Source organism: Halichoerus grypus, chromosome 9, assembly GCF_964656455.1.
Source record: "Halichoerus grypus chromosome 9, mHalGry1.hap1.1, whole genome shotgun sequence".
In the NCBI taxonomy this organism is placed as follows: Eukaryota; Metazoa; Chordata; class Mammalia; order Carnivora; family Phocidae; genus Halichoerus; species Halichoerus grypus.
Genome location: NC_135720.1, coordinates 67,282,801 through 67,304,464, shown reverse-complemented (window position 1 = coordinate 67,304,464; position 21,664 = coordinate 67,282,801). Strand labels below are relative to the sequence as shown.

Sequence of the window (21,664 nt, the reverse complement as noted above, 5' to 3'; positions counted from 1 at the left end):
TGTTTTTTGGGGCAATACAGTCTGGCATTGTACTATTAACATCTAGTCCAAGTTATTTATTTTTATTTATTTCTTAGTCCAAATTATTTCTGATGAACTAGAGATGCTATGTGCAAAACAACCAGCTTAAAAATTGATTTATTTTAGGAATTTTCAAATATTTATCTCTTCTTATTTGATTATGCAGATTGCAAAGAAAGTGATATTTTATTTATATTGAGATTATGATATAAATAAGAAAAGGCTAAGCAAATGATTGAATTATAATATCCAAAAGAAAAATCTGAACTTTTTAACTCCTAAGAAGCCCAATGTCTTTCTACTTCTCCTGTCTTCTTTTCTACGTTAGGTCTAGAACCACCAACTGTACGCCACTCTCTCACATGAACTTCTAGGTCATGGAAATAGTGAATAAGTCTCATAGCCCCTTTACAATGCCTGGTTCTTTTGTCCCTGAGTGGTTTTAATTAATACCCACTGTATTGGTGTTCTATTGCTGCTGTAACAAATTACCACAAACCTTTAAAGGCTTAAAACAACACAAATTTATTACCTTACAGATCTGGAGGTTTAAAGTCCAGCATGGGTCTCCCTGGGCTGGAATCCAAGTGTCAACAGGGCTGCATTCATTTTTGGAGGCTCTAGGGAAGAATCTGTTCTGTTGCTTTTTTTTTTAACTTCTAACTGTTCACATTCCCATTCCTTGCTTCATGAACCCCTTTCATTTTCAAAGCCAGCAATGGTCAGTCAAGTCTTTTTCTGGTTCTGACATTTCTGCCTCAGCCTTCCCGGCTAAGGCTACTTGTGATTACATTGTGCACACTCAGATAATTCAGTAAATCACTATCTGGCCCACTGATTAGCAAACATAATTCCATCTGCAATCTTAATTTTTCCTTGCCATCTAGCATAACATATTTACAGATTCCAGGGGTTAAGATGTATGTATATTTGGGAAGGCCATTGTTCAGCCTACCACACCCCCCCTCTTAGAGGCCTGAAGAGAGATGAGATTAACTCTTGAGATTACTCTGGAAATTTCCAATTACATGAACCTGAGAACTATTTGAAGTTAACTGTTTTTAAGATTTATTTATTTATTTTAGAGAGAGAATGAGCAGGGGAGGGGCAGAAGGAGGGGGAGAGAGAAAAGCAGACTCCCCGCTGAGCGTGGAAACTGAGGTGGGGCTCCATTTCAGGATCCTGAGATCATGGCCTGAGCCGAAATCAAAAGTCAGCCACTTAACCGACTGAGCCACCCGGGCACCCCGTAAGGTTAACTGTTATTCAAAATTTATCTTCAGTACAATATAAATTTATAAGTAACTTCTGCTTTAGTTTCCTGTTTTTAATGATGTCATAATTTTGGATTGGAGACACACTGTGATATAAGAGAAAGAATATGACCTTTGGAATCAAAAAGGCCAGTATTCAAATCCCAACTTCATAACTCAGCGAGTCTCTGTTTCCTCATTTCTACAATGGGGACAAAGATGTCTATCTTGAGTGCTGTGAAGAGGACACAATTGATGCAAGCAAAAATATGCAAACAAAGTAATATTTGTACAAATGGTGATAGACTATGTAACTCCTGTGAGAAGTACCTGACCCATGGTAGCTGTTTGGCAAAGGTTATCACTCTCCTTAGTGCTCAGTGTAAAGAGTGACACTGAAGCTTCACCACATTCTGGAGGCCAAATCTGATCTGGGACTCTTAGACTCATGAAACACAAATTTTGGGTCTGGGTTCCTGCAAAATCCTAGGGACAATTCCAGTCTTTGATCTCAGTTGGTCATGGTGAGATTGTCATGGAGCTCAGATTTGGCTGGTGTAGTAAAGATGTGATTTGTCCCAAACTGCATGACAGCTGGTTCCATCCCCGGCAGTGATTTTAGTCAGGGAGCATTCGGCCCTTTGAAATCCATAATTTGCTGCTCCTACTTATTTCTTTTTCTCTTATCCTTGTTTATATTCCACTGTTAACTATAGCATGGGGAGAAATTATTTTGGCTGTGATACCTAGAAGAAATGCACATATAATGTTGTATTATTCAAATTAATATAGATAATATCATAAAGCATGGAATACATAATCCTATATGTTATGTGTTATTGAACCCATATTTTAGATACATAAACAGTATAATAGACCAAGGATAATAATAATAAGCTATCATATTCTGCTAGAAATAATTGCATACCATGGTCAGCAGAATAATGATCCCCAAAACATGTCCACATCCTAGTCTTTGGAACCTGTGAATGTCACTTTATATGGCAAAAGAGAACTAGGTTGCCGATTCAGTTGAAGTGCTAGTCGGCTGACCTTGATATGGGGAGACTATCTTGGGTTAGCTGGGTGGGCCCAATCTGATCCCATGACCCCTTAAAAGTGGAAAGAGAGGAAAAATAAAATAAAATAAAAGTGGAAAAGAGAGAACCAGAGAAATGGTTGTGTGAGAGGGACTAGGCCTGCTTTGCTGACTTTCAAAATGACCTTTCATGAGCCCAAGAATACAGAGGGATTCTAGAAGCTGGAAAAGGCAATAAAATAGATTCTTTCCTAGAGCCTCCAGAAAGGAACACAATTCTGCCAGCACCTTGATCCTAGCCCAGTGAGATCTGTCTTAGACTTCTAATGTACAGAACTGTAAAATAAAATATTTGCATTGTTTTAAGCCACTAAATTTGTGACCATTTGTTATAGGAACTATGGAAAACCAATATATATACTATGTATCTAAATTGCTATAGTAATTTACCGCTAAGTAACCTAAACAACTTATTACATGGTAATAACTTTAAAAATATGTTCCATGTTAATGTCTTATTAAGTGCTATGCCCGTTATTTTATTTAATAAATTTCTTCCAAAATTATATGCTTCATAGATCAGGTTTTCATGAAATTAACATAACATATTGAGATATGATAGAAAATTTAAAAGATTTCAAAGCAAATGTATGAAAGTGCAGGGCACTGCCATTACATAATTGTTTGTGAAGAATGTTGTTTCAGATGCTATGACAACTGAAAAATGACAACCTCATTTGACCAGGACAAATGATGTTCATGTTTTTTGGATGTGGAGGAAAAAAAAATCAATTTACTTTTAAAAGCCATCTACTGTTTGAGTCTACCACACCTATAGTCTAAGTTATTAAAATTTTAAAGTTTTAAAACTACAAGCTTTCATGGAAGCCCAGAATACTGACTCATATGTCCTCCTGTCATTCTGAGGTAGGAAGATAGTGTTTTTTGATGATTACATCATTTCACTAATCATTCTGACAACTCTGCCAAGTACTTTGGAAAAGTCATGTATCCTTCTCCCACCAAAAGGGCAAGCGAGGCAGGATCAGGATTGTATATATTGTTGCAGGTCATTGGGGAGGGCTGGATAGGATGGAAGGGGAACGGGTGTCTGCAAGCTCTAAGACTCACATCTTCTGCTTTGCCTAACTGCAGTGTTTCCTCTGTGAAATGCGTTCTTTCTCCAAGCTCTCATGTAACAATCAGACTGTTGTCCCTTCCCTTTTACTTTCCACTTCAAAAAAGACAAATAAGGACATGGAGGAAACGTAAGTGAGAAATACTTCAAAGTCAGTTTTCTGCTTGTCATGGCCTAAACTCATCTCTCCACTCCTGAGACAGACTTGCTGGAAGACTGAGGTTTGACTTAACACTTAAGAATGTTCCAGAAGTGTGCTTTGTAGCAATGCCCCTGAAGAAAATGAATGCTTACTCCGTGAGCTGCTGTGAAGCAAGGCAATGCACACAGAGAGGCATCGTTCATCTTCTTTTGGCTCCAGGGGCCTCTCCCACCAGCCTGTTTGACATATAAAATTTCCACCTCACTTGGTGGTAAAGTTGCCCGCTGCTGTCTCTGTATAGGGAAAAGTGCTAGAGCTCTGTAAAGGTGAAGAAGTTGTTTCTTCTGTAAAAGAAAAGTACAGAGAATGGAGTAGGAAGGGAAGTAGAAAGAAGAGAGAAAAAGTAAACTTGGAATGAGCGCAAGATGGGAAAAGAACTGAAATCTTAACCACAAGAGGAGTCATCGTGTAATCTTGTAGATTTTGGGGACGACACTTTACAATGTTTAATAATTGAGTTACCCCATAACAACCCAGTTTCTGCAAAAAGGCTGTGCTACAATTTCTATTTGTACACAGACAGAAAATACAGCTTCCTGTCTGCCTGAGGTGCTCTTCCTCATGTATATACATGTGTAGACATTTTTATTTGGTACAATTATTTTTATCATTATGATCATTAGACACAGGTTCATGTGGAAGGCACTTACTGCCCCTGAAATACTGAATGCATAATTTAAAATTCCTCTTCCACAGGATCTTGAAATCTTCAAAGCCCTGTCACCTCTCTGACCACCGTCTGTGACCTGCGGCTGCTCGTATGGCTGTGAAATAATACTAGTTTACATCATTAAGACTTGTGTTCATTTCCTGGATCTGTCACCTAAAGGATATCCCTTTCTCTTCTCTAAATCTTGATTTTTCTCATCTGTAAAAATGGTGGTTATAATTGGCAGGGTTCTTGTGAGAATTAAATGAGGTGACACATAGAAAAACGCCTAGCATAATCCCAGGATTTAGATGCTCTCTGTATGTGAGTTTTATACCTTTCTGCTTTGCTGATATTCTCTTTCCTCATTATAATTATCTTATTCTTCCCTTTGTCATCTCTTCTTTGTTCTCATTGCCCAACCCCTCCCCACTCCAACCAACAGCATTTTAACTTGTAGCTTGATTTCTGAAGGTCCTGACAAGCTTAAACTGTCAGGTTTATGTGTGACACCGTAAAGAGCTGTTCCATCTATCGATCATTCACTTGGGAATAGTTCACATGATGGACACTGTCGTGGTTCTAAATGTGGGTTACCACAGAATCACTCTAGTCTTTGCTTGCCTCTCTTTATTTGTGCATAATTGCCTGAAATAGAGAAGCATCAATAAAAAACCAGAAATTTCTACCACTGTGTTTCTGAAAGGACTTGATGATAGTACCAATGATAGCACATGATGTAAGTCTCAGGAGGGTCATATGGAGACCCATTCAGTTATCAAATTAAATCATGAGTATTTATTGACTGCCTAATGTGTGCTGAAACTCAGAGATAAGGTGATGAGTAAAATGGACACAATCTTAAAGTTTAGAGAAGCCTAAAGAGTTTATACCAAAAAATAATGTTGATATATATCTTTTTGTGCTTCTAAAAATTTTAATTGAAAGATTATTTTTAATTGTAAAATATACATAACATTTATCATTGTAACCATTTTTAAGTGTACAGTTCAGTGACAATAAATACATTTATATTGTTGTACAACCATCACCACCATCCATCCCCAGAATTCTTTTCCGTCTTGCAAAATTCAAACTCTGTACCCATTAAACAATAAATCCCCACCCACCTCATCCCCCAGCCACTGACAACCACTGTTCTACTTCTTGTCTGTATGAATTTGACTACTCTAGGTACCTCACGTAAGTGCAATCATCTAATATTTGTCCTTTGGTGACTTGCTTATTTTGCTTTGCATGATGTCTTCAAGGTTCATCCATGTTGTAGCATGTGTCACAATTTCTTTACTTCTTAAAGTTGAATAATATTCCACTGTATTATATATACCACATTTTGTTTATTCATTCGTCCAGTGATGAACGGCTGGGTTGCTGCCACCTTTTAGCTGTTGTCCATTATTCTTCTAGTAACATTAATGTGCAAATACCTCCTACACACCCTGCTTTCAATACTTTGGGGTATATACCTAGAAGTAGGAATGATGAATCATATGCTTATTCTACTTTTAATTTTTAAAAAACTGACAAACTCTTTTACATAGCTGCAGCACTATTTGACATTCCTTCCAACCTTGCACAAGGATTCCAATTTCTCCATATCCTTGCCAACATTTTTTATTTTATTTTGTTTTGTTTTCTTATTTTTTTAATAGTAGCCACACTAATAAGTGTGAGAGGATTGTGGTTTGGGTTTGTACTTGCTTCATAATTAGTGATATTGAACATCTTTTCATGTGCTTATTGACCATTTGTACATCTTCTTTAGGAAAATATGTATTCAAGTCCTCTGCCTATTTTTTTTAAATAGGGCTGGGATTTTGTTGTTGTTGTTGAATTGTGCTGTTGATATATTTTTAAGGCTAAAAGGACAGTATATGATTATTAGTTCATTATGAAAGTGCCTTTTATATGCTGTTGTCTCAAAAGTTCTAATAATTACAAAAATATTATATTCCAGATAAATACCACCTAATTTTAAAATATATTTTATTTTTTATATGATTTCAATAGCTAAGTCAAAATTAGGCCATCAGTGAGATTTGCCTCATATTACATTATCTGGTCCCAGAAGTTAGGACTTTTCAGAAAGAGGCCTTCTGAACCATTCCATTTTCACTCTCTCAGCTTTTTGTAAAGAAATAAATCCTCTGGAGATAAAATTTCACATGCTTACTCATTGTATTAATGAAAAATAAAGTTCTGAAATGTTTTGAGGGTGGATTTAAAGGTTTGTTTTGTTTTGTTTTGCTATTTATTTAGAAGACTTTAAAATGATGTCAAGGAATAAATTGCAGACACAAGATCCTTCAGGTCACTGGGTCACTTTTTTAAAAATTTTTTTATTTTTTTAAAATTTTATTTTATTTATTTTTTAAAAGATTTTATTTATTTATTTGACAGAAAGAGACACAGCGAGAGAGGGAACACAAGCAGGGGGAGTGGGAGAGGGAGAAGCAGGCTTCCCACCGAGCAGGGAGCCCAAAACGGGGCTTGATCCCAGGACCCTGAGATCATGACCTGAGCCGGAGGCAGACGCTTAACGACTGAGCCACCCAGGCGCCCCTTAATTTTATTTTATTATGTTATGTTAATCACCATACATTACATCATTAGTTTTTGATGTAGTGTTCCATGATTCATTGTTTGCATATAACACCCAGTGCTCCATTCAGCACGTGCCCTCCTTAATACCCATCATCAGGCTAACCCATCCCCCCACCCCCTCCCCTCTAGAACCCTCAGTTTGTTTCTCAGAGTCCATAGTCTCTCATGGTTCACCTCCCCCTCCAATTTCCCCCTCTTCATTTTTCCCTTCCTACTATCTTTTTTTTTTTTTTTTTTAGCATATAATGTATTATTTGTTTCTGAGGTACAGGTCTGTGATTCATCAGTCTTACACAGTTCACAGCGCTCACCATAGCATATGTCAATGCTACCTAGAGCAATCTACACATTTAATGCAATCCCTATCAAAACACTGGGTCACTTTTAATGAACAGCCTTGTTTAGATGAATTAGTAAACATTATTTTAATCTTCTATTTTATGATATGTCAACAGAAACTAAACCAACTTTTCAATACATCCCTAAGCATACGTCAGGCATGTGGCTGACTTATATATTCTAAGACACCATTCTACCTTATATAAATATACTTGATGCTATTTCCTTGCTCACAGTAGAATAAAATGTTAATAATTTGGTGAGTCCCTGCAATTTTACTATCCATTTCTTCCTGGTTCTATATAACATTTAGTGAGCACTAAACCCTGAAAGACTCAGGCAATTCAGTTTGAATAGCCACTTAAAAGTACATATGCTTACTCAAAATAACTGAGCTACTTGATTCTGCAAAGTGAAGTTGCAAAATCCCTGAAGAACAGACTCTTATGAAATAGGAGGTTGCAAACTGACTTTCATTTATATCCCTGGATATTTTTCCAAGAAAATTACATTCACCTGCATATTTCTTTACATAAATATTTTCTGCTTTTAAGAAATGGCTAGAAACTCACTCAGGGTAATTTGAGTGCCAATCCACCTAGATTCTAAGAGATTAACTATTAGATTCTATTCCATCATTTGGTTGAATTCCATCATTTGTCTAGAATTCCTCTCTCCACTCATATATACATTGTTAAATTAGTCTAATTATCTTATAGTAAGTAATATAAAATAAAATAATTTATTTGTATGTACTTGGTATACAATAAAACTTTATAATAATATATAACGATCAGGTATTCTACTTTCTAAATGCACTTAAAAATAGTTATTGAATGAGTGGTATGCTGAGCATTGTCTTAAGTGCAGCATAGGCTCTAGTCAACAAGACATAAATGGTCCTCATGAAGACTGCAGTGGAAAGGAAAGACCATAAATGAATGAAAAGGCAAATAAGTAAAGTACCACACAAGTACATTTTGGTAAGTGTCACAAAGAATACACAGAGATGGAGAATAATGTTGGTGGAGAGAAAATTAGAAAGGGCATCTCTGGTTTTCAGCTGAGATGTGAAGAACAAGATAAGAAGGAATCAGACATATGAAACCCATGTGGGTGTGTGTATGTGTATGTGTGTGTGTGTATTGAGGGTAAATGTTTAGGTAGTTGGTTGTAGTTTTTCAGAGAAAAAGCAAAGCATCAATGGAGAGTCTAAGATAGGAAAGGAACTCAAACACAGAAGGAAATGGTAGAAGAAAAGTAACAAGAGGGGAGTTTGAGATGTGGGTCATGAAAAGATGAAGCAAGTTTATAGAGACCATCATAAGGATTTCACATTTTATCTAATGTTCAATAGGAAACCACCAAGAGATTTATTTTTATTTACTTATTTAAAGATTTTATTTATTTATTTGAGAGAGAGAGAGAGCACACACAAGAAGGGGGGAGGGGCAGTGAGAGAGGGGTAAGCAGACTCCCCGCTGAACAGGGAGCCCAACGTGGGGCTCGATCCCAGAACTCTGGGATCATGACCTGAGCTGAAGGCAGATGCTTAACTGACTGAGCCACCCAGGTGCCCCCACTGAGGAATTTATTTATTTATTTATTTATTTATTTATTTATTTTTTTAAAGATTTTATTTATTTATTCATTAGAGACAGAGAGAGAGAAGCAGAGGGAGAAGCAGGCTCCCAAGGAGCAGGGAGCCCGATGTGGGACTCGATCCCAGGACCCTGAGATCATGACCTGAGCCGAAGGCAGACGCTTAACCATCTGAGCCACCCAGGCGCCCCCCACTGAGGAATTTAAAGCAGTGAAAGGGCATGATCTGATGTACGTTTTAGAAAAGATTATTCTGACTCCTGTTTGCAGACTAGATTAAGGAGTAAGAGTGGAAATTGCAGACCAATATGGAGGCCATTTTCATGGCTTAACTTGAGGATTGCAGTGGAACTACAGAGAAGTAGAAGAAAGTCTATTGTTCTACCTTCACCTCACCTGGATGAGTTACATTTTGTTAGTATTCCTCTAAAACCTGAGGACAAGTTTGACTTCTATTTAGGATGTAGAAGGCCGCAGAGAATCCCACTTTTTCTCCAACAATGAGAAAAAGCTATATAATGTGCAAAATTATCATTTTGAACTCATCATAGAGTTGAGGTTGCAAGACCACCGGGTAACTGGAATTTCATTAAAGCCCCTGGAGGAGGAAATCAATCAGCATGATACATCACATCAGTTGTGTGTATGATCATTTCAATAGATGCCAAAAAAGCATTTGACAAAGTACAACATCCATTCATGATAAAACCCTCAATAAAGTAGGTTTAGAGAGAACATAACTCAACATAATAAGGGCATATATGAAAAACCCACATCATCCTTAATGGGGAAAAACAGAACTTCTCCCCTCAGGTCAGGAACAAGACAAGAATGTCCCACTCTCAATACTTTTATTCAACATAGTATTGGAAGTCCTTGCCATAGCAATCAGACAACAAAAAGAAACAAAAGGCATCCAAATCAGGAAGGAGGAAGTACAGCTTTCACTACTTGCAGATGACATGATACTGTATAAAGAAAATGCAAAACACTCCACCAAAAAACTGCTATAACTTATAAACGGATTCACTAAAGTCACAGGATATAAAATCTATGTACAGAAATGTGTTGCATTTCTTTACACCAATAATGAAGACAGCAGAAAGAGAAAATAAGAAAACAATCCCATTTACAATTGCACCAAAAATAGTAAGATACCTAGGAATAAACTGACGGAAGGGGTGAAAGACCTGTACTCCTAGAACCATAAAACACTGATGAAAGAAATTAAAGATGATACAAAAAAGTGGAAAAAACATTCCAAGCTCATGAATTGGAAGAACAACCATTGTTAAAATGTCTATACTACCCAAAGCAATCTACACATTTAATGTAATCCCTTTCAAAATACGAATAGCATTTTTCACAGAAATAGAACAAACAATTCTAAAATTTGTATAGAACCACAAAAACCCTTGGAGGAAAGTAGGACGCTCAAACTTTAGCCTTTGGCAGACCACAGGATGAAGAGGTGGCAGCCATCCAAGTGTGAAGGTCAGAGGAAACAACTGAAATTTAAATGAATTTTTAAAGTTTGGGTGTGTGGTAGCATAAGAGTTTGAATCTGTGGGAGCCCCAGACATAGGAGAATCTGTACCTCTTTACCATTCTTTTCCATGGGCCTTCACTGGATACGCATGAGAAAAGCTGGGAGCAGAGCAGAGGACATCAGAGAGGACCCTTTGGTGGTGCATGTGGTCATACTACCTACTGGTGGTCTGGCACTGGTGCACAGGTGTGAAATCCACCTGTATCCTGGACCTTTCTCCCTTTATGAGGCAAAAGCTGTCTGCTGCTGGGTGCAGGGTAGGAAACTCTTCTATGTCCATAGTAACACAGAAAAGACTGGGTGCTGCCACAGGAAAGATAAAAGTAAAAGCATCTTCCACTGAAGGTGGGGAAGGAGACCCACTCATGCCCAGGGTCTTACACAGACAGAAATTATAGTTCCACTGCCTGTGGGAGAGGAGAAGGAAAGTTACTAGTGCCAAAGATCCTCATCTACTAAAAGCATTTTGACATAAAGGAGGAGGGCCGGGAATTCTGAGAAAGGTCTATCCCAGAAGCTCAGGTGTACCTGACATGCTTATGACTGAAGCTGAAGCAGTAGAATTGAAAAACATCCTCTGCTCACAGAAAAACATCCTCTGCCCACATCATGGCATTTGAACTGAAAAAAGAGGAAAAACAGTCTATGGCTAGAAGAGAGGAGAGAACATGAAGAGACACCTTCTTTGTTGTGCAGGGGTGCAGAGACTGCAGAAAGTAGAGAAACACTAAGAGATTCTCTGTCTTAGTCTAACTCCAAGGCCACAACAGTCCATGTATGGAGGAATTTACATCTGAGTTGCAATAATGTAACTATGGCAACAACAAAATCCAAGCTTAATGCCACTATTTACTGGTTTGATTCAACAGCTTACCCCTTCCCACTCCCTACCTCCCCACTCCCAAATTTACAACCTGACAGAAGAAAGGCATGCACATTTCTGGATGTAAACATTACTTAATTTGGTCTATAGTGTTCTTTTACACAGCATTTAATCAAACATTTTGTGGCATATAAAAAAGCAAAAAAGAAAAAAAAAGAATCATCGAGCCATTGTCAAGAAATAAAGCAATCAATAGAACCAGACTCAAAGATAGCTCAGCTATTATAATATTCAGACAGGGACTTTAAAATAGTTATAATTAATATTTTAAAGTATTAGTGGAAAATATATGCATGAAGAGATGGGAAAATTTTGCAGATAGATGCAAACTATAATTAAGTGTCAAGTAGAAATGCTAGAAATGAAAAATGCAATCTCAGAGGTGAAGAATTTTTTCCAAGGGTTTAGCTGACTGAACATAAGAAAGGGAATAATCAGTAAATTTTAAGATAAAAAAAGAGTAAGAAAAGAGCATCCAAAAGCTGTGGGAAAACACAAAATCATATAGTAAAAAGGAAATTGGAGTCACAGAAGGCGAAAAGAGAGAAATCAAGACCGAAGAAATATTAGAAAGAGACAATAGCCAAAAATTCACCCAAATTAATGAAAGCAAAGAATCACAGATCCTGGGCGCCTGGGTGGCTCAGTCGTTAAGCATCTGCCTCCGACTCAGGTCATGGTCCCAGGGTCCTGGAAAGGAGCCCCGCATTGGGTTCCCTGCTCAGCAGGGGGCCTGCTTCTCCCTCTCCCACTCCCCCTGCTTGTGTTTCTTCTCTCACTGTGTCTCTTTCTGTCAAATAAATAAATAAAAAATCACAGATCCAAAAAGCTTAAAGAAAAGACATTCCTAGGCAAATCCTAGTCAAAATACTTGTCATGAGCTAAATATGTGACCCCACAAAAAATTTATATGTTGAAGTCCTAACCTTCAGTACCATCGAATGTGACCCTATTTGGAGATAGGGTCTTTACAGAGGTAGTTAGGTTAAAATGAGATATTAGAGTAGACCCTAATCCAATATGACTCATGTCTTTTTAAGAAGAGGAAATTTGGAGACAGGAATGTACAGAGGGAAATCAATGTGAAGACACAGGAGGAAGATAGCCATCTACAAGCCAAGAAGAAAGGCCTGAAAAAGATCCTTCTCTCAAGGCCCTCAGAAGGAACCAACCCTGCTGACACTTTGATCTTGTACTTCAAGTCTCCAGGACTGTGAGACAATAAATTTCTGCTATTTAAGCCACCCATTCTGTGATTCTTTGCTGTGGTAACCCTAACAAACTAATACAATGCTGGCAACTAAAGATAGAGACAATCTTGAAGGCAGCTGGTGGAAACAAGATACATCACATAAAAGAAATGAAGAAAAGAATGAAGTGGATTTCTCACCAGATCTTTGCATGACAGAAAATGATGGTGCAACATCTGTAAAGTACTAAACAAATAAACAAAACCCTATCTTTCCAGAATTCTGCTTTCAGCAAAAATGTTTCAAACATGAAAGCAAACATTTAAAAAATAATAGTAAGTTGAGAGAATTCATTATCAGCAGACATGTACTACAAGGTATGTTAAAGGAACTTCTTCAGGTAGAAAAAAAATGATAGAGAAAAAATGTAGATCTATAAAAAAAATAAGCATCTGGAATGGTAAAAGTACACGGAAAAATGAAAGTTTTTAAATTCTTTTAAATCTATTTAAAAGACTAAAAAGGCTGACTAAAATAAAAATAGTGGAATTTAAATTAAATGAAATGTATGAGCACAAAGGATGAAAGGATCAAAATGGAAAGAAATTGTTGTAGAGTTCTTATTTACAGTGATATAATATTATTTGAAGGGAGACTAGGATAAATTAAAGAAGACACAAATGACTAACATTAAGAATGATTAAAGGGGTGCCTTGGTGGCTCAGTTGGTTAATCATCTGACTCTTGATTTTGATGATCTCCAGGTCCTGAGATCAAGCCCCTTGTCAGGCTCCATGCTCAGTTTGGAGTTGGCTTGTCCCTCTCCCTCCTCCCACTTGCACTCTCTCTCTCTCTCAAATAAATAAATAACCCCCCCCCAAAAATGATGAAAGGTCATCACTATAGATCCTGCAAATATTAAAAACTGATAATAAATTAATATTATGACAAAACTTATGCCCAGACACTTGACACCCTATATATAATGGACAAAATTATTGAAAGACACAGCTGTTAAAGCTCACTCTATAGCGCAAGGCACAAATACACAATTTATTTGTGTATAAATTTTATGTCCTTAGGTGGGTTGTGATAACATGAAGGATATAGGATATTATTTTATGTTTTTATATTTACACACAATGTCATACTTCACCATTAAAAATTTTGTCCCATAAAGTTCAAGCTCTTTTCTAGTATTCTAATATTTGCTGTCTATTTTATCTCTATCTTTTTATCTTGTTAACAGCATAGCATCTAAAACATAACAGGTGATCAATAAATATTTGTAAAATTAATAAATGAATAATAAAAGTTGAGTCTAATTTTTTGGCATAGTTTATTTCCACTTTCTTATGTAAAAGGCACTATGAACTAGCCATATTCTTTAAAAAAGCTATATAAACTAAATGGCATTCTTATCTAACAAGAATTTATTGAGCAACTATGTTTGAATAGTTGGAGCAAAAAGCATTGCAATACTTCTTATTGTTGTCTTACATTGATGAAACAATCCAATCACTGATTTTACATTAAAAATTTTGTTTCCTTAGTGTTTAAACATTATGCCACTTGGCGTAATAGATATATGCCCATGATTATTATATTACTTATCATGTGAGTTCCCTCTGGGGCTAAGCAGAACAAACATCCATGAAGTCAACAAACAAATAAGTGTATGTATAGGTATCCATATATGCATGTACATATAATTTAGAAGAGAAAAAAAAAGAATTAAAAAGTTTATTTCTGCCTAAACATTTCACAAACTAAAGTTACTGTAGACCTGTGATTAAAATGTAAATAAAGGGGCACCTGGGTGGCTCAGTCGTTAAGCGTCTGCCTTCGGCTCAGGTCATGATCCCAGGGTCCTGGGGTCGAGCCCCGCATCGGGCTCCCTGATCATCGGGAAGCCTGCTTCTCCCTCTCCCACCCCCCCGCTTGTGTTCCTGCTCTTGCTATGTCTCTCTCTGTCAAATAAATAAATAATTAAAAATAATAATAATAAATTAAATAAAATGTAAATAAAATTTGCTAAAGCTATATCAATGATACCAATATAATACTGCTTTTAAAATGTAATTTCATTGTTAAAGAGAATTTGGAAAAGACCTATGTTAACATATTTTTCAAATTATTCTTAAAACCTTTTTACTTCCAAATTATCAGACATGGTTTACATTTGTAAAAGTGACTTGAGGAATTTAAAGTAAAACAAAGGAAGCATTTGTAAGTATTTACCTATCTTCCATTTCCTGTTGATTTTATCCAAATAATGCATTTTAAGATAACCACAATTATATTAACATGTTTTACAGGAAAAAAAGACAGAGATTGAAATTAAATGTGTTTGAAAACCAATTTAAAAATAGAGGACTATGACTCCAGATCATACACATGAAAAAAAAAGATACTGTTTTATAAATTGGGAAAATATTATTTGTCAATTTATCACAAAATGGATCTATAATTAAAAATTTACTTACTAGAAATTTTGGAATTTTTATTCAATTCAACAAATATTGAGGGACATCTATCTTGTACCTGGAATTGTTCCAGGGATTTGAGATACATCAGTGAAGGAAACAAAGATTCCTGTCCGTTGGAAGCTTATATCCTAGCAAGAAAGAGAGAAAATTAACAATAATTAAAGTGTGTGTGTGTGTATGTGTGTGTGTGTGTAGCTAAGTGTATATATATAAGTGTATATGTATACACAAACATATATGTATTAGAAGATAATAAATGCTGTGAAAGAAATTGGAGCAAGGTAAGGGATACATGTGTATAGAGGAGTGCTGGGAGGGCAGGTCATGGGACATTGTATTGAAAAGGTGCAGGAAGTGGCCATGCCTGTGTCTGGTGGAAGAGTGAGCGGTCCAGGCAGAGTGAAATGGTCCAGGTAGGGAAAAGAGCTGTGCATATGTCTGAGGCAGTATATGCCTGAGTTTCTGCAGTGTTTGTGGATGAGGCCAGTCTGGCTGGAGCAGTATGAGCAAAGGGGAAAGTAGTAAAAAAATGAAGTGGGGGTAGGGGGGAAGGGAGGAGGAGTGGGGAGAGAAAGGAGGAGGGGAGGAGTTGATCATGTAGGACTTTTCAGGCTGTTGATGATCTGTAGCTTTTTCTTTGATGAAATGGGAGGCAATAATTCTTCCCTCTTGTATTCAAGGAGAGGAATAAGTAAGGATAACCTGGGGAATGGCCTCTCCCTGATTGAACACCCAGCAAGGTCATCTGCCCCAACTTCCTTAGGAAGCCTCTCTGACCACCCTGATCCTCTGGACTCAGTATTTCCTCAGGGTATCAGGTACCACTGGGTTTGCCAGGCATTCACAGCATTCCCACTACATCCTTCCTTTATATATTTATCCAGTATTTTCTTCAATCTCTACGTACATTATATATTTCTTGAAAGTAGTGCATTTGTTATCCTTCTCAGTGTAGCTGCCTTGCAGGAAGAACTCAATGAATGTTTTGTAAGTGACTAGGGACTCTTGACTTTATGGAAATGTCAATTTCCACGCTCTAAGAGGTATCTTACCTAGAACAACAAACGTTCTATCATCTTGAAATATGTGCCCACCAAAAAGTGTTTCTGCACTTTTAATTTTTTTTTTAAGCAAATGTTTTTCATGTTGTTTCTAATTATTGAAATTGGGGGGGGGATGAAAATATTTTGCCAACCAGGCTCCTTTTAATCACATTGCTTAATGGGTTGCTAAGTCTCACATTCCATATTGACCTTAGTTCTTCCTTCAAATAAAATACTTGTCTTTTAAATAGTTATGCTTTAGATATTTCTGATCCTATGTCTACTATATCTTTTATATGCAGCTTTATATGTTTGACTACTCCATTTTTGTTAATCATATATCTTTTCACAGAGTTTAATATTTTTGTTCTAATGAAAAACTGGTGAAAATCAAGTTACCAACATGATTTGTTGTTCTACTATTGGTACATTGTGTTAGGGAATTCAATTATATGTCAATTCTATGTCTTCATCATAGTTTTTCTTACACAACATCCTATATTTGGAGAGTCATTCATGGCCCATTGGGAAAGGTTAGAACTATAATTAGACCTTTTCTCTAGACACTTGAGCAATGGATTGCATGAAGGTTAGTAACAGCTTCCCATTAATTGCTCCCTCGTGGTTTTACAGTAAAGCCGTTAACTTATATACTGGGGCTGCTACCCACAGCATCCTTGCACTGACATTTGAAGCAGTGATTAGAATGTCATTGCTTTCCAATACTTCATTGCTATTCAGGGAACACATTCGATGTCTTTTCCCTCATACTGCAGGGATCACAAATTCAGACACGAAAAAATATCACCTGTTTCTTTATCATTGGAATAGGGCTTTTGAAAGTGGGTTTGTTCTGAATACAGTGTTCATACTGGACTCTGTTCTGTACCGTGTCACTGTCTTGTCTTTCAAACTAATGGGAACAAAGCAGAATCATTCTTTATGTGCAAAGCAGTGCACCCCAAGGGCAAAACATCTATCAGTATGAAAAATAGTCAAGTAACAACCAAGAAATTGTGTTTTGTGGAAGCTCATGGGTTTGATTGTATGTTTGAGCCAGCACACTGCCATGTTAGTTTTCTCAAATCTTTGAACTTAATAGTTTCTTATTCAAATGTCTTTCTTATCATTTATACTGCCTGAATTCAACTATTCGGTTTGGACTGTCAGTACTTGCCTGTAACGCAACTAAGACTGAGATTTACTGAGCTAGAGAGCACAATTATCCTTCTGTCTCAGAAATAAATTACAACTCCAAAGCCCTGCTCTTTCTTCATCCCACTTGTTCATTAAAAAAAAAAAAAAAAATAGTCACCATAGATAGCATGAGGATATTATGTTTTAGTGAAGAATGCAATCTAGCTCCCCTTCTTTTCTCTTTCCTTATTTCCTCTTAATGTATGTGCATGAATGTGTATGTGTTTGTGTGTGTATGTAGTACATATGTAATATGAATATGATTCAATTCATTTTATTTAATGCTCTTCATATTTAAGATTCTATAAAGTGAGATGCCCTGATATCATTTCTGTTCTTATCATCAAGGCCATCCTAGACATTTTCTTTATAAAAAAAAGAAAAAGACAAAAAAAAAGACTTTTTATATGTGCTACACCTTAATGTAGATATCTGATATATTGCATTCTTGTAAAAAAAAATTACTTTTCTGCCAGCAGAAGTGGCTGAAGAGTAGCTGCAAAATTGAAATGATCATGATGAAACTCTGTAGAGCAGGGTCAAGGGAAGTTAGAAGGATTATTAAACAGCTGAAAAACCAGACTGAAGGGGAAAGTCCCAGAAGTGAGATTATTGAGGGCATAGAAGAGAAGTTGGAATGGAGACAATACTTGAGTGTCTGAAAAGTTAGAATTCAGAGTTTTTTAAATTTCACAGTCTTCACTGGCTATAGACAAGGAAAATGGGCATGGAGTTGTTAGACTGATATAAAATTTTTGCTCTAGGTCAAGATTTAAAGCGTTGAAATTTTAAATGTAATTAATGACATTTTGAAGAAAATTTCCTTGTTTAAATTATTTTAGAAACTTGCCTCATGGTTGTAAGATGAACAAAATTAATTCCTTTAGTCATGAAAGTATCTTTTTTTTTTTTTTTTGCCGTCAGTGGTAGGGATCATGAAAGATGATTGATTTTAGAGTTCCTGAGGACAAAGAGGGGTTGTAGATGAGATAAAGAGATATATGTTGCAAACTACTCCCTTATAAAATAAAGTATGAAGGGGCCTCTCAGAGGAGTGTAAAAGCTTGGGTGAAGGGGGCAAACCTGTCATCTAGGTGTAGATCAAAAGGGATTGATTACTGGGGAAGGCTGGACCAACAGGAGACCAAGGTAGAAGTGAGGGTCATAAGAGTTTTAAAAGATGTGAAATGAAAATAGGCAGAAGGTCTAAGAGTCTTAGGAATCTTGGGGCATTACATTAATTTCTGATCAGTGCTCAGAGTCTCTGCAAATGATACATTAGAAGGATGGGGCCTTATGCACAAAAGCACTTTTTTTTAAAGATTTATTTATTTATAAGAGGGGGAGGGACAGAGAGAAAGGGGGAGAGAAACTCAAGCAGATTCTGTGCTGAGAGTGGAGACCATCACGGGGCTCAATCCCACAAACCTGAGATCATGACCTGAGCCGAAACCAAGAATCCGATGCTTAACCTACAGCACCACTGAGGCTTTCTTAAGGAAAGCACTTTCTTAAGGAAGAATGCAAGGTGGATTAGATTGAAAGTACAGACTCTTAGAACGAATGCTCCAAAATAAGGGCTCAGCGCGTGTGTGAAAGAAACAGTCTAGAGATTAGGATAGTCACTGAACCCTTCAGGCCCCTTTGATCTTCAGAACTTGAGAGAACAGCTCTTGCTTCTTACATGAAAGGATTTATTCTGAAGATAAATGATATATAAGAAGTATTTGAGGTTGGATGTGAAATGGTAACATTCTTTCATTCATTGTATATTTATTGAGCACCTTCTCTGAGTGCTGTTCTAGGTGCTTGGGATTTATCAATGAATAAAGAAGACAAAGATCTCTGCCCACCTGGAGCTCATGTTTGAGTGTGGGGAGCTTAAAGTAATGGATAGGTAAGTTGCATAGTATTTAGAAGGTAATGGCTGGTATTGAAAACAGAAAAGTAGAGCATGGTGAGAGGGATCATCCGTGGGAGGTGGTAGGCCCATTTGCTCTGTTCAAAGGGGGTGAGAGTACGCTTCATGAACAGGGTGCTATCTGAGCAAAGACTTGCAGGAGGTGCGGGAGGTTAGTTACATCGATGTTTTTGGGAAGAGCATTCCAGGCAAAAGGAACAGCTAGCACAGAGGCTTTAAGGCGGAGTCTCTTTAAAGAATCTCAAGATAAGTGTGGCTGTTGCCAAATGAGCTAAAGAGAAAGAATGGGGAGATAGTCGTAGTGATACAGGACTAGTGATACAAAACTTTCTCCAAAGTTTTGACTCACATCAATCTTATAGCTATTGAATTCTCAAGGAGAGAGGAACATTCTGAGAATTAACAGTTTTAAAATTAAAAATTTCACTGTTAAACTAGAGCACCATTTTTTAAGAATCAGAATTACCAAGCTAATGTTACGATAAAGCTTATTCTGGAATGGTATGAGAATATATAACCTTTTTAAGATTCCAACAAAAAGTTGAGTTAAGAGATGAAACCCCAAACTTATTACATTGCCTTTTGTTGGTTTATACACATAGATACTTTTGACTTCTTCATATTAAATTCCGGATTTGACATTCAATATCCTACCATATCAAAACAAAAATGTAATATTGATTATTCTCTCTAGATAGTCTTTTAACCTAACTATTTGCCACACCTCATTTTACTGTACTACCATTTATAAAGTAGGGTGGTTGTATTTTCATTCTTAGATGTGTAGAAATGCAACTTTTTTCTATAACTCAATATAACTCTATATTTATTATTATTATTCTTGATAGCCGCCAAAAGATAAAATTTTTAAAAATATAGTAATCTTGAGCCTTCAATCTTTTTGTACAAATATTTGAATCCAGCCTTCTTTCCTCTCTTCTTTTTCCCCAAGGGCAGATGAGGCTAACCTGCTGTCTCTGCCCTCCCCATATCCAGCGCTGTTGTCACCACTACTGGTTTAACTTGTGGCCACTTACCTCCTCTAAGGAGCTCTGTTTATCTCCCCAGGCTGACCAGGCCTCCATGTTGGCTCTTGTTGAGGAGCAGTTGGAAAAAAGCCACCTCTTTCCTGGGATTTACGTTTCATTCTCCATCCCACCACCATCCTGGGGGTTCAAATCCCAGAAGGAGGAATAGGTTGAGGCCATACATTCACATCACGAATCACAGCCCTCTTGCTTCTTTCTTTCTCCCATCACCTTCTTTTTCTCCACCGGCTCCCCCACACCTTCTTTTGCTAGTTTTGCTCCCAATCCATCCCAGAAAGGATATTTTACCTTCTTAAGGGACAGATGAAGCTGTAAGTACTTTACTTCTTTAATTTATAATATTAGAAAATCATTGTTCTATTGGGGTGCCAGCCTGTGGTTCTTGATATTTAAAGGGAGGTTTCTGGAATTTATCTCTCTTAAATTTGGCTCATGTACATAAAAGCTTTGGCTTTCACAACCATTGAAACTGAAATAATTTTTAATGCTCATTTTGCAATTCAACTTTGAAATTGTAGTCACTCAGCCACTAAATGCTTCAACCTCAATGGGTGGAGGCCTATGAAGCATCAGGGCAAAACTTAACCAATTTTCCATAAAACACATTTTTAGCTGAATGCTTTGTTTACTGTCAGTACTTAACAATTAATATTTGTTGCATTTAAATATATTTCTAAACGCTGCAAGGCAAATTACTTTACATTTAATCTAAGAAAACTGAATATTCCTACAAAAATAAGAAGTTAGATTGTCATTTTGCTTCTCCACATCATTCTGAGATGGAAAATTTGCAAGGATATAACTCTCTACTAGAATATAATTGTTTAATGAGTACAGATAATATGGTCTGAAACTTCTTTTGGTTAAACTACCCAATGGTCTATACGTAAGAGCATGAGAGTTGCAAAACAAGTTATTTCTTTCAACCCAATGAGGTGAGAAAAGAAGTATAAGCTGGGGGGGAGGGGCAGAAGAACTGGTTTAAATCCTGTTTGTCAGTAAAATCTGTAGATTTCTAGAAAATTATTACACTAAGTCTCAACTTCATCATTTTTAAAATGAGGATATAGTATCAATTCTATGTACTATTTGTGGGATTACCAAGATAATATATTTCAACGTTCTTTGTGAACATTTTATAATGCACTATGCAACCATAGGTTGCTATTATTAATAATAAAAATAATGACCAGGAAGGGTAAAATATGTTAAAAAAAATCAGACTAGGAATTATGTCATTTCAATGTGAGCTGTATAATCTTAGGAATTGTTATTTCGAAAGGACTTCAATCCATATTAATTGAGGATCTATTTACTATGTCCTTAGACTCTGAAGTACTTGCCAACTCAGCCACAAAAAAAAAAAAAAAATGTTATTTTTCCTCTACAGACAAATAATATTCTTAGACCATAGTGACTGAAAGAGGAAGAATGAACAATGGACAATATCCTCATCTAGAAAAAAATGTTAATTT

The 21,664-nt window shown here is 36.6% G+C and overlaps 1 long non-coding RNA gene across 2 annotated transcripts; it reads right to left on the bottom strand.

Moving 5' to 3' along the window:
• Positions 1-581: 581 nt before the first annotated feature.
• Positions 582-20,540, bottom strand: LOC144378972 (uncharacterized). Of its 2 annotated transcripts, XR_013440926.1 has the most exons (4): positions 20,478-20,540; positions 20,178-20,306; positions 3,746-3,937; positions 582-2,020 (listed from the first exon to the last, which is right to left on the bottom strand). It is a non-coding gene; the product is annotated as an uncharacterized LOC144378972 (long non-coding RNA). The 2 variants fall into 2 exon arrangements; XR_013440925.1 differs by having other exon boundaries at positions 20,178-20,536.
• Between the last annotated feature and the right edge of the window lie 1,124 nt (positions 20,541-21,664).